At 41.5% G+C, this 14,329-nt stretch overlaps 1 protein-coding gene across 2 annotated transcripts in view; it reads left to right on the forward strand.

Annotated features, from left to right (window-relative positions):
• Nucleotides 1–1,101: 1,101 nt before the first annotated feature.
• FOCAD (focadhesin) overlaps nucleotides 1,102–14,329 on the forward strand; it is a 305,222-nt gene continuing 291,994 nt past the window's right edge. Inside the window, exon 1 of one of the 2 annotated variants that reach the window (XM_069576651.1) lies at nucleotides 1,102–1,174. The gene's annotated coding sequence lies outside the window, so the exon portion shown is untranslated. The remainder of the gene's footprint in view (nucleotides 1,175–14,329) is intronic. The other variant, XM_069576652.1, reaches the window with a different exon arrangement.

The following is a 14,329-nucleotide window of genomic DNA, read 5'->3' on the forward strand; positions in this document are numbered from 1 at the left end:
TGCATAATAGATTAGTGAGAGAATGGAAGATGGTTGGTGGTATATAATTACTTTTTCTGAAGTGGAGTATGAAAAACCAAATCCTTCTTATAAATGAGTAGAGCTTCTTGTCAGCACATTACAAAAACTTTGGATCTTAGAAAAATACCAATGCCAAGGCTCCTCAGCAGAGCTATTAAAGCAGACTTTCTAGAAAAGGGGCCCAGGCCCTGGTATTTAAAAATACAGGCTCTACAAATTCTTGTAAAGGTGAGCCAGGGTTTAGAAACTGTTGGATAAGGCAGGTTCTGTAGCACAACTTGTCTTAACTATTTCATCTTGTATATAACTCCCACTTTTGTCATCCACAATCAGAATTCCATTTTGTTATAACCTTTTCATTTTTTTCCTGCTCCTTCTTTTAGTTTCTGTTCCATTGTGCCAGGTGCCGTACAGTCTTACGAAAATGCGTGTTCATGCACGGGTAGACAGTCAATAGGTATTAGGCAAAAATAAAAACAATAAAAGTAACAATTACTGACGCCAGTTTTCTCCAGATTAAATCAACAGGATGACGTGTGACTACTCAACAGGTGGATATACCCGACTAGCACCAAGAACCTCAATGTTTTGTGCTGGCCAAGTGAAGTAAAGATAACCAAGCAGCGATTACCAAAAACGAAACCGCAAGTCTGCTGCTGCATTAAAAATTTTTGAATCCTACAGTTATCAGTACTGTTTTTTTTTACCCCCGGGAAACAAAATCTCCCAATACCAAGAAGCTGCTTTTGCACCGCCAAAAGCTGCATAGGGGCAGGCCGCCAATAGGACCATCCGGACACGCTGCAGTGGTATCTCCAGGCGGGTTCCTTTAATCCGCCTCTCCCTAGGCTAACTCCCCACTGCGGCGCAGTCCCACAGCCAGCACTCGCGCGCACCACCCTTCCAGCTCAGGGACTGCTGCTGAGCGCTTGGCCGCCCACGCCGCCTTCCAGCCGCAGTGCGCGGCCTCGGCTTTGAACGCGCGTGCGCTTAAGCAGGGGCGGGCGGGTCGAAGTTGGAGAAGGCGGGGCAAGCCCTTGAGGTCTGCAGGCCATTGGCTGTCTCCCCATAGTCACCGCCCCCAGGCGTTCGAGACGGCGGGGCGGGCCACGTCAGGCAGCCGGCGTGGGGCTGAGCTTGTGGCAGAAGGGAGGTAAGCTTTGCGGGTGTTAGGCGGCGGGCTGCGGGCCTCTGCCTCCTGCACAGAGGTCGCCCGATGGCACTCGCCTATGGCCTGACTCAGCTTGCTGGGAGGGAGGCTGAGGCCCTGTGGGCCTGGAGCTTTAATGGGAGATGGGGTAATAGAGCATGTGGTGGCAGGGCCGCGTCGTGGTTTGGGTGGCCGGGAAGGGGACAGGTCTTGTCGATTGCCCTCGTCCTGTCCTGCTGGGGTTCTGAATTCCCGAAGGAGTAGGCCTTCGGCGTTAGAGAGCTCCCGGGTGCCTGGGTGGGGCCGGCTCTGGTGACTGCGGTGGGGCTCAGCGGGATCCTGATTCGGAAACAGGTCGGCGCGGTCCTTGCATGCCTTCCTGCATCAGGTTGCAGTCATCCCACTTTTCCCTAGTCTCAAGGCAGCACAGGGGACTCTAGCCCTCCCCTCCTTGTCCTGGAGTGACTGTCTCCTCCTAATTCCCGGTGACTCACTCAGATCCTGTCTACTTTAATGCAAGGGCTTGTGGGTGAGCAGGGCCTGTTTTCAGATCTCCTGGCTCTGTCCTCACTTGCAGGAATTACTTGAAGAAGTAGTATGTTTCTGTATCTCTGTATATATATCACATACACGTATGAACGTATGTTTCGAAATGTCAGCAACAGCTATGCAGAGATTTACAGAGACTTGCCCGTTGTGTTGCCCCTTACTCTCTATCAGTTTTAGTTTCAGCATGATATCTTTAATTTAGTTTCTGAATTTGAAGCTTCTGAAATCAGTGAAGTCATGCTATCAAGTATCACTGCAATCAGTCATTCATTCATCTGTTCAGCACTTTTTCAGTGGGTTCCTTGGTGGTCAGGGTCTTATGCCATAAAGTAAAACAGTCATTCCCTGTCTTTTTCTTCCAGTTTATCAGCCAGTTTTATCGTCTAGATTTGATGATTCAATTTCAGGTTTAGGCACAGAAGCTTATGATCCTGTATCATAAGCTATATAGCTCTTCTGGGACCTCATTCAGTTTTCCTTACTTATACCTCCTGTAAGCCTCAGACCATTATAGCTCTGAGGCATAGTCCTGCTAAGTATCACTAAAGACCTCGGTCTCAGGCACCTATCTGTAAAGTGAGGAGATGGGGTGAGAAATATTTAGTAATATTGAGATATTCAAGGACAGGATGGGCAGATTGCACGTTTACTGAACTGTGTTAATATTTGAGAAGTGACCATTTACAAAACCCTGGATATATTTTAAAATCATATGTTTTACTCTTCCTGAATCGGTCCACATTGACTTTTTGACTAGCAAGCAAGTGCATGTTTGCAATGTTGATTCACATATAATTCCTGCACTCAATGCACTATGACTCATCTAAATTTTAAAATGTAATAATCAGGAGATTTTAAATGTTACATTTAAAGGTATGATATAAAAACATTGGATAAGAATTCAATTTTCAAAGCATTTTTACTTGCTTTAGTAGGTTAGTGGTAACTAAAACTGCCTTGGTTATTTGCTTACTTGGTTAATATTTGGTAGTTGTCATCACCTGGTTAATGTCTTTCAATATCCTGTCTATGTTAACATTTATTTTATCATCCTAAAATTTATTGGATTTTAATTGATTGCTGCTTTACAGTTGAGAATTAATAACCAAAAGGTAAGCACATCATCAGTTTGAGAGTAAAGATGCTCATAGAGATGTAACGAATAGTTTTTCATTTGTTGATTTATTGATGGTACTTACTAAGTAATCCATTTGGTCTTCCTGCAGGTGTAACATTTCTGGAATAGTGTTTTTGAGACATAATATTCATAGCCTTGGAGAAGGGCATGGCACCCCACTCCAGTGTTCTTGCCTAGAGAATCCCATGGACAAACGAGGCTGGCAGGCTACGGTCCATAGTGTCACAAAGAGTTGGACATGGACTAAAGTGACTTAACACACACATTCATAGCCCTGTGATACTTTTTGACTGTTATTCACAAACCATTAAGTGAATTAAATTAAACCCCTATATCACGACTAGGGGTTGAGAAAATTTAAAAATCAGAACTTTAAAAAAATTTTAAAGTTCTAGAAATGGAGCAAATCAAGATGGGAAGACTGGGGAGAAATGCAGGAGCTGAGGAAAAAAATCCAAATGGAGTCTTCTGGTTTAAAATTTGGGGAGACTCAGGGATTCAGATTATATATTAAAATATCTGTGTGAAGGAACAAAAATTAAAATTTGGGGAGAAAAACAGTGAAAAAATGAAATTATATTTGGAAGAAATGTAACAAAATAGTAGTGTCAGGATTATTTTTGGATCTGTGGCAAAACCTGGTCATAATATTTCTTGGTTTATAACAATGAGCTCAGTTATCTCAAAAAAGAAACCTAGGGTGATAATTTAAACTTTGATCAAGTTGGCAATAGATATTTCTTTAGGAAATGTGAAATCTGTAAGTATTATATTTCTTAAAAATCTAAAGATGAGTAATATAATAAAATATGGTATAGTTTTATAAGTATAATATAAATCTTTGATTCACAATTAGTGATAAATTGGATGGAAGTTGTGTGTACTGTTTCCACAGGATAGGATACAAATTTGCTAAGCTAATAGAACAAGGGATACTTGTCACTTTTTTCTCATTTCAATTATTTGAAACAGAGTTTTCAAGCAATGCAGAAGACCTCATCCGCTTTTCAAATAATAGATTGAATGTTGTTTTTATAAGTTGGGTCTCCCAAGTACTTCTGGCCTCATAATTTTTTTAACCTATTCTAAGCCACATTGGAAGTAATAATACTGCATTTAGGATTTAAAATTTTTGTTGATTTATATTGGATTCCATTCAGCCTGAGTTACTTTAGTTTTATATATTTTGAAAGTATTTCAAAAGCTATGACATTAAATACTGTAAAATTTTCCATTGTTCATGAAGGGAAAATATTTCTTCAGACCCAAGGAAGCTGAGAATTCAAATTGCATAGATAGCTTGTTATTATTTATTTTCAAATCCATAATTTCACTTACTGTGAACCTGTGTTTCATTCAACCTTCTAAACTGAAAAATTCAGTTCTTTCCAGTGTATTAGAGTATATCCTCTAATCTTTTGGGTCAGATAAGTAACTGCTAATTTGGCTGGTAAGTGTGTTCAACAAATGTTGTAATTGTGAATGTTGAACTATAGTTCTGTCAGAAGGTTTTCTGGTTGGTTGGATCCATAGATGCAGAACTGTAGCTAGGGAGGGCCCACTGTAGAGTCATGTGTGAGTTTTTCACTGCAAGGAGGGTCAGCACCCCTAAACCCCAGGTAGTTCAAGAGTCAGTTGCACTTTTCATCACATGTGACAACTCTCATTTTATTGGAATGCCTGGAAGGTTATGTTGAGCATTTTTAGGCTGATTCTAGTCTGGGAGGTGTGAAAAATGCCTTGATACTAATGACAGTTGCCATGGTTGTGAGAGGTGGGCGTACCTGCATTTACCTCTGATTTCCCTCCAGTTATTTTGGGGCTGAGAGTTTTGGGGAATAAGGTTGTGTTTCTAAGGAGAACTCTGCACCCCTGCATGAAGATTCCTTTCACCTACTCCAAGATTTGGCTCCAGCATCTCTCTCCTGCAAGATCACATTTTCCCTCATTACTGGATTGTTCCCTTCAGTATCTAAATATGCTGTTTCTTCTCCTACCTCAAAATAATTACTCTTTCTTGACCCCATTTCCTCCTTAAGCCACCACACTATTTTCCTTTATGGCAAGACTTACACTCATGTGTCCAATTACTTCCCCCCATTCTTTATTAAACTCCCTTTTATCAGACTTTTTCTCTCAGTTCAGTTCAGTTCAGTCACTCAGTCATGTCCAACTGTTTGTGACCCCATGGACTGCAGCATGCCAGGCCTCCCTGTCTATCACCGACTCCCGGAGTTTACTCAAACTCATGTCCATTGAGTCGTTGATGCCATTCAACCATCTCATCCTCTGTTGTTCCTTTCTCCTCCTGCCTTCACTCTTTCCCAGCATCAGGGTTTTTTCAAATGAGTGAGTACTGCTATAAAAAAAAATTTGCTTTCCTCAGTCACTAATGACATTTATTGTGCTAAGTCCAAAGCTCTGTTTTTAATTCACATCTTTTACATGACTGGTCGTCATTTCGCCCCCAACTTTATTGACATATGATTGACACATAGCATTGTGTAAGTTTAAGGTACAGCAGGTTGATTTGATACATTTAGAAACTGTAAAATGATTTGCACTATAGCATGAGCCACCCCCTGTATCCTGTCACATAGTTACCACTTCCTGTCACTTAGTCCCATCGTTGATCATTTTCTGCTTCTTGAAACATTCTCTTCCTTTATTATCAAAGGTGCTACAACTCCTGGTTTTCCTCCTGCCCCTCTGTGCCTTTTCAACTCCTTTATTGGTTCTTTCTTATTGCCCTCACCTCTCAAATAGGAGAGCTCCTCGGCTCAGTCCTCACAGTCCTTTAACCATATTATTGTCTTTTTTTTTTCAATTTTTTTCTTTTGAAAAATATGCCCTGCCCCCTATTCAGTCTTTACATACTAATAATACCCTGTTAGGCTTCTCCCCGTGGCCTAGCGGTAAAGAATCCACCTGCAATGCAGGAGATGCTGAAGATTCAGGTTTAATCCCTGGGTCGGGTAGATCCCCTGGAGGAGGGCATGGTAACCCATCCCAATATTCTTGCCTGGAGAATCCTATGGACAGAGGAGCCTGGTGGGCTGCAGTTCATAGGGTCAGACATGACTGAAGCGACTGAGCATGCATGCTCACATGCAATAACTATTAATTCCCAATTTATATATGTATATATGTGTGTGTGTATACGTATATATATGTATATATATGATTCTTTTTAAATGATTTACATAGATGGGATTTTACAAATTGACACTTGATATTTTTAAAATTTTATTTTTGAATGTTCTGGGCCTGTGTGCAGGCTTTCTCTAGTTGCAGCTAGTAGGGGCTACTCTATAATTGCAGTGTGCAGGCTTTTCATTGCAGTGGCTTCTTGTGTTGCGGAGCACAGGCTCCAGGCATATGGGCTTCAGTAGTTGTGGTTCTCGGGCTTAGTTGCTACACAGTATGTGGAATCTTCCCAGACCAGGGATCGAACCTGTGTCTCCTGCATTGGCAGGTGGATTTTTAACCACCAGACCACAGGGAAGTTCTGTACACCTCTTCTTTTGAACTCTAGACCCCGTGTATCTAGATGCCTACTTAGCATTTCTACTTGGATGACTAAATAGAAATCTCAAAGACAGCTCCTGATTTTCTTCCTACACCTACATCACCTGTGGTCTTCCTCATCTCAAATCATGGAAATTTTATCTTTTCCATTACTTGGGCCAGAAACTTGGGTGTCAGCCCTGATTCTTCTCTCTTTCTCACAATCCACTTGTAAACTACTAGGAAAGCCTATTGTCTGTCCCTTCAAAATATGGCTAGAATCTAAGTACTTTTCACCATCCACTGCTCCCACTCTAGTCTAAGCTTCCATTGTGTATGTTTTTGATATTGTAATAGTCTCTGTATCAGTTACTTATTACCACTCACTGTTGGAATTTGGTGGCTTAAAGCAACAACCTTTTATTAGTTTATGATTCTGGGGTTGGCAATTTGGATTAGGCTTGGGGTGGCCAGGTCTGGGGGGAGCTCTTTTTGCTAGTGGGTTCACTCAGGTAGCAAATGGCAACTGTAGGTTTGGAGGCATCAGCTGGAATGGCTTATCTCTGCTACATCTGGTCCAGTAACCTGTCCCATGCTTGGTCTAATAGAGCCAAGAGAGCAAGAGGAAGCTACATGGCCTTCTGAGAGGTAGATTAAGAATTCCTACTTTACTTCTCCCACTGTTGCTCAAAGTAGTCACAAAGACAGCCCAAAGCCAGGGGGTGGAGAAGTAGCCTACTTAGGAACAGCAAAGCCACTTTGTAAAGAAATGTGCGTACCAAATTGGGAAGAATTTGGGGCCTTTTTTTTTTGCGATCTACCACAGCTTTCTAAGGGCTTTCCCAGTGGCTCAGTGGTCAAGAACCTACTGGCAGTGTAGGAGACACAGGAGACGCGGGTTTGATACCTGTGTCAGGAAGATCTCCTGGAGGAGGGCCTGGCAAGCCACTCCAGTATTCTTGCCTGGAGAATGCCATGGACAGAGAAGCCTGGCAGACTACAGTCCATGGGGTCACAAAGTTGGACATGATTGAAGTGACAGCATGATAGCCTTCTCACTGGTCTGTTTTCCCTTGATCTCCTACCGTATTGTCAGCAACAACAGTGACAGTGGTGCTTTCACAAATCAATTGAATATTCACAAAGTGACTTCATATCTTCAAAGGTTTTTTTTTTTTTTTAAATAAATACCTTGGAATTTTCTTCACATTTCTGTTTACAGTATCACTTCACAACCAGTTGAGCCCTTTCTCCCTCCCTGAATCCTAAATTTGTTCCTGTTCACAGTGCCTGCGGAATGTGTTGAACATTTAACAGAAAGCTTGGAAGGAGATGTGAAATGGAATGGATGATGAAGGCTGGGGGAACAGGATAGTAAGGATTATCTACCCACCCACCTACTAATTTACCTGTTTCCCCTCCGTCCATTCTTTCTCTCTCTTTTCAGTTTATGAGATTTTAAGCTGTGTAGAACAGTTAGGGTGGCTACTGAGTCCTTATGGAGCTTGGAAAGTGGGGCAAGTGCTGATAGCAGCGTTGGAATTGGGTATGAATCAAATGCAAATCCAGTCTAGAGCTGTGCTGTGTGGTTAGTCGCTCAGTCATGTCCAACTCTTTGTGACCCTATGGACTGTAGCCTGCCAGGCTCCTCTGTCCATGGGGATTCTCCAGGCAAGAATACTGAAGTGGGTTGCCATTCCCTTCTCCAGGGGATTGTCCCAGCCCAGGGATCCAACCCAGGTTTCTTGCATTGCAGGCAAGTTCTTTACCTTCTGAGCCACCAGGGAAGCTAGAACGAAGCATACAAAATTTAACATTAATTGTATTATCGTGAAGATTGGCTTCAAATAAAGTTGAGAAAAAGATGAAGCTTGTACTCTCCTCACTCTGCACCCTTTTGTCCTGTAGCCTCTCCTTCCAGACATTTGTTGTTCAGTTGCTAAGTCGTATCCAACTCTTTGCAGCCCCGTGGACTGCAGCACATCAGTGCTGTCCCTGTCCATCACCAACTCCCAGAGCTTGCTCAGTCTCATGTCCATTAACTCGGTGATGCCATCACACCACCTCATGCTCTGTTGCCCCCTTCTCTTTTTGCACCCCATGGATTGAGGATACTTGTGCATTGTTGCCCTGTTTCAAAAGGGAATGGAATGTCCCAGGCAGTCCAGTGGTTGGGGCTCCATGCTTCCGATGCAGGGGGCATGGATTTGATCCCAGGTAGGGGAACTAGATCTCAGATGCCGTGTGGCCAAAAACGAACAAATGACTCTTCCAGTCTTCGGCATCTCACTGTGTGACTGCGTCTTTCTTCCACTTGTCTGAACCAGAAACCTTGGAGTCATCCTTCACTGTTCTTACATTCTACTTCCAATCCCTTAGCAAATTCTGTCAGAATAAGTGTGAAGTCTGACCTCTTCTTACCATCTCCACTGCTTTTCTCTTTGTCCATGGCAATATGGTTTCTTTCCTGGATTATTGCCATAACCTCCTAACTGGTCTCCCTTTTTGATCCTTGCTCACTTATGGTCTGTTCTCTAGAGGAGTCAGATGACCTTTTAAAGATGACAGTCAAGTGTGCCATCTCCCCGCCCCAAAGCCTCTCGGGCTATCTATCCCACTCTCGGGCTGTCTATCCCACTCTCGGGCTGTCTATCCCACTCTCGGGCTGTCTATCCCACTCAGAGACACCCAGAGCCCACAGTATCTGTAGGGGCTTCTGTCATCCGGCTCCCTCTCCGCTCTGTCATTTCTCACTTCCCAGCTTGCACGTTTGCATCAACCATACTGGTGTCCTTGGTCTTCCCTGAATTTGCCACACATGCTTCTATCTCCCCACTCCAGTACTCTTGCCTGGAAAATCCCATGGACGGAGGAGCCTGGTAGGCTGCAGTCCATGGGGTCGCTAAGAGTCGGACATGACTGAGCGACTTCACTTTCACTTTTCACTTTCATGTATTGGAGAAGGAAATGGCAACCCACTCCAGTGTTCCTGCCTGGAGAATCCCAGGGACGGAGTAGCCTGGTGGGCTGCTGTCTATGGGGTCGCACAGAGTCGGACACGACTGAAGCGACTTAGCAGCAGCAGCAGCAGCAGCAGCAGCAGCAGCAGCAGCTTCCGTCCCAGGGTTGTTGCCCTTAGCATTCCTCCTGTCTGGAATGCTCATTGTTTTCTCTAGGTCTTTTTCCAAATGTCACTATGTCAGAAAGACATTTCTTGATTCTTTGGCAGATGCCAAAACATGTAAAGACCTCCGGAAAATGTATCTATTGATGACAACAATTTTTTTAGGTATTATATGCTATCTGCATTTTGGGAAAATTAAAGGAAAAATCAAACTCTTTGTACTGTAATTAAATTAAAAATAGCTATCCTTTATAAAGTTTCAGTTATGCTAGATAAATAAGTTTTAAAGATCTGCTGTACAGCCTGATGCCAGTTGTTAAAGTACAATATTGTGTACACCAAAAAATAAAAAAAAAAAGGATGCAAGGGAACTTTGGAAGGTGTTGCATATATCTGTTACATTGATTGTGGTGATGCATCACAGGTGTTTGCGCATGTCCAGAGTCATCAAATTGCACACGTTAAATATGTGATTTCTTTGTATATCCATTATACTTCAGTAAATCTATTAAAAAATACCTGACAACAGAGGCCGACATCCTTGATTAAAATGAGATTGGAGGAAGTTGAACACACTGGAGGAACACTTAATTTTTTTCAGGGACCAGATGGATTAATCTCCTGGCAGACGGTTTAGAATCAAAGGTAATTCTGTTAGCTTAGTTGTTTGGAACACTGCAGGACCGTTATAGCATCTAATAACTCCAAGGTGTGACTTTCTCATTAAATAGCTCTTAATAAGTGGTGTAATTGGATCAAGTGAGGCTTTTTATCTTGGTGTGTGCTGTGGTGAAACTGCCTCTTTAGACAGTGATAAAAGACCATGGTTCCAAGTGACTAAGTAAGATTACTACTTTTTTTTAATTGAGACTAAAAGTATTGATTTTTTATTTGAAGAGAAGTGATAATTTGTATTAACGTACAAAACTAATGTATGCCCGTTGTAGGAGGGGAAAGTTAAATGTAGCAAATATCAGAAGAGGAATAGTATGTAATCAGTCATCAACTTGTTAACTAGAAATGAACTTAACATTTTTGCATATTCACTTTTTTCCCTTGGTCTTGTCTTTATATCTTTAGTTTAAACTTGGTTGTGTTCATGACTGTGTATAAAGATTTCTCTCAGTTTTTTTACTCTGCCATAAGCATATCTATATATTATTAAAACTCTTTGTAACTATTTCACATTGCTGATCAATACTTTATCTACATATTCCTTAGCTTGCCTTTTAGAGCAATCAACGAATGACTTTGCACAAAAGATGCTGGCTTTATAATGGGAATTTGCTGTATGTCTCAGGAAACTCAAACAGGGGCTCTGTATCAACATAGAGGGGTGGGCTGGGGAGGGAGATGGAAGGGAAGTTCAAAAGGGAGTGGACATATGTATACCTATGGCTGATTCCTGTTGAGGTTTGACGGAAAACAACAAAATTCTGTAAAGCAATTATCCTTCACTTAAAAAATAAATAAAAAAGATGCCAATTTAAAGCCTTTCGGAGTCTTATACTTTTGAATTGGGAGGTGGCTAGAATTTGAAGCACATGTGCCGTACTTTGGGATATTGCCAAGAAGTGCCAAACGCTAAGGCCAAATGCTCAGTGAGTACCCTCACAGCCCACTTTCATAGACTGGCTTTAGTTGTTGACCTGCCCCAGACTTTCAGCTTTACTATGGTAAGTTCCCTATGGAATTGAGACTAGTGGGCTGGGGAGTGGGGAGAGGCTTGTGGTCCTGGGAACCATGCTGATCCTGCCTTACTTCTGTGGCTTTGCTCCCCAGCTGATCTGGTCTTTGAGAACCCATGGATATCAGTTTGGAGGTAAGACAGGTTGGGAGCACTTTCACAAATAGGGTTTGCATTTGGACTGAGAGGCAGAAGTAGATTTTGAAGTTGAAATGAAGCTCTGAGCATTGGCTTTATTGTGAGTTGCCAAATCACCATCGTTTTTCTAGTCAGTCATTTACTTCCAACACAGTGTTGAGAAGTTCCATTGAACCCTGTACATGTGCAAATTGTATGTATTGGTTGTAAAATTTGTGAAGTTAAAAATTATTCTCATGAGGAGCTAATGTTCCTTCTCTTCCCCCCTTCTCCACCTCCTCTTCATCCTTCTTTCTTTACATAAAGTTCTTGACTTTATCTGAAAGACGTTCTACACACTAGACTGTGCCAACTGGATATTAGCATTACTTTGCTGAATCCTCTTCTGATTCTTGAATATACTGCTTGATGTCTCTTACTAATGTGGAAGGATTTACTAATGATCATCTGCCGAGGATGCTTGTGAAGGTTAACTAATATCGGATTATTAAGAACCCCACAAGTAAAAGAGCCATGAATACTGCTGGCTGTGTAATGGAAAATTGGTGAATGTTACTTCATTGGGTAATTATGTGTTTAAAATGCGTTTTACCCCAGTGGGAAATACACAGAGGTGATACCATGGGCTTTTAAAGGGTTGTAATACATAGAAGATTAAGAATATAGCTATGATAAATAATAGCTGTCAGCTGAAGCATTCATGTAAAACTTAGGATGTATTCAAGTAACAAAGAGCCATTTCCCATCACTATTAGATTTAGCTGGAAACAGTAAAGAACCAGTCTTATGTTGACAAGTGTTCTTTGACCTTTTATTTGATTTTTTTGGAAAAAAAAAAGTACCAAAATAAATAACAGCATGATAAAATCTCACTAATTTGGATTCTGCTGATTTGGGATTTGGGCTTGGCTGAAGTTCATCTTTATCCTATCTATATAAAAATTATTTGCTAAGGTTAAAAAAGCTGGTAAAAAGGAGTCCATCTTAAAAAGAACTACTTATTTTCAAACCCTAAATGTGTTGATAACTGGATCTGGTTACTGTATTAATTTGAAAATAAAGTTGTTTACAATTTTTTTTTTTTACTTTTCAGTTTAGTTCAGTTCAGTCACTCGGTCGTGTCTGACTCTTTGCAACCCCGTGGACTGCAGCACATGAGGCTTCCTTCTTTTAAATTTATTTTGGTCTGTTTCATGAATCTTCACGGGTGAGAAAGATGTGGATATAGATTCTTCACTTTCTGTTTTGGAAAGTTGATCTGAAAACAAACAGTAGAATTCTGATTTTAACATATTTTTGAGTCTATTGTGTATTAGGTGCTATACTAAAGACAATAACTCAAAAACGTTTATTAACTGCTTACTACCTGCTAGACTTGGCAGGCGGTGAACAGGGCTCAGCTGTTTCTCCCAAGAAACTTGGAAGTGCAGGAGGAGAATGCAGCAGGCTTGGTCAGTGAGGAGTCCTTCCTGCTTGAGACTCTTCTCTGCTTGTATCTGAGCCGGTGCCGCTGCTACACAGATGGAGCTAGCCCCTTCAGAACTAGATGATATCCACATCTTGAGGGTTGGTGACAGTCCTCTCAGAGGAGAAAGGGTCATGAGAAATGGGCCTAGCTCTAGTATGGCTCCTGTACACCGTATCATTGTGCTCTCCTTGCATCAAGTGCCCTGCCAGTTGGAGGTCAAGCTCTCTTTTCTGAGGCAGCTGCAGGAACTGAGAACATGTCAGTGCCTTCCTCTTGATCTTCCTGGTTCTGAACATCACTTCCAGAACATTCCACTGTTATTTCAAGCTCCTGTCTGTTTTTACACGTGAACACATCCACGTGGAAATTGCCCTGCTTTGTTGAGCTGCATCTTGAATTGTCACCTGATGGAGCTGCCTGCCAGACAAGCATTCATTTGCACCAGTGTAGCCATCTGTGTTTGGGTGGTAGTGTTTGAGTAACCATTTGGGCAAATAATTGCTGTCATCTATTGCAGTGAATATTTACTGATTAAAAAGATGGAAAATGTCAATGTGAAAGCGTTGCTATCAATGACAAGAAGGCTAGACTTACTAAAGATTGATACCAGTTGCCATGACCAGAGTGGCAATCTTTAGCTTTTGTTAGATGCTCATTGAGCTTGGAATGAATGGTCAATGATAAAATATAAGCATAAAATCTCAGCACATACACAAATGTGGTAGATAGATGTGTTGCTGGTAATGGTACCAGAGGATAAAGGTTACGTTTAGATTGATAATATTTGTGTTTTGTGCATGGCATGGAGTGCCCCTTTCATATGTAACTTTCATGCAACAGACTTTATATGTTTTTAGGGTTGCAATATACACTAAGATACAGAGCTATTTATGGATGCTGATGAGCTGCTTTGGGAACCTGATCTAACACTATGTCCAAACTTAGGTTGTTCTTTTTAAGATTTGCTTGATTCCTTGGGAAGCAGCAAGATATAATAGAAAAAAAAAAAGAAACAAGGTATTGGATTTAGACTAAGATTCATAATAGCGAACATTTAGAAAGTGTTGGTTATGTGCCTGGTTCTGAGTGAATTGCTTTAATGGATTATTTTAACTTTTTAAAAACTCTGTGTCAACTCTACTTTATAGAGGAGTGGTTAAGACTGTAAACTTTGCCTCAGATTCATAGGCTGCACAGTTCATATCCATGCTCTGCTTCTTACTTAACTGAGCAATTAATTTTGACCTCTCTTTGCCTCACATGGTTTTTCATATGAAAATGAGGATAATAATAGTAGTCATGTCGTGGGGTTGTTTTGAATATTGGGTGAGAGAACACACATAAAGAGCTTCGACTGTGCCTGCCTGGCAAGTGGTAAAATTCTCAATAAATCCTGGCTATTAATATCAGTGTATAACCTCAGGCAAGTTACTTCCTCTCGGAGCTCTCATTTTCGCATATAGGAAATGGAGTTAATAATACCTAACTCAGAGTCGTTGTGACGATCCAATGGGATTAGTTACTTAAAGTGTTTGGTGGATGTGTGG

Source organism: Ovis canadensis, chromosome 2, assembly GCF_042477335.2.
Source record: "Ovis canadensis isolate MfBH-ARS-UI-01 breed Bighorn chromosome 2, ARS-UI_OviCan_v2, whole genome shotgun sequence".
Lineage (NCBI taxonomy): Eukaryota > Metazoa > Chordata > Mammalia > Artiodactyla > Bovidae > Ovis > Ovis canadensis.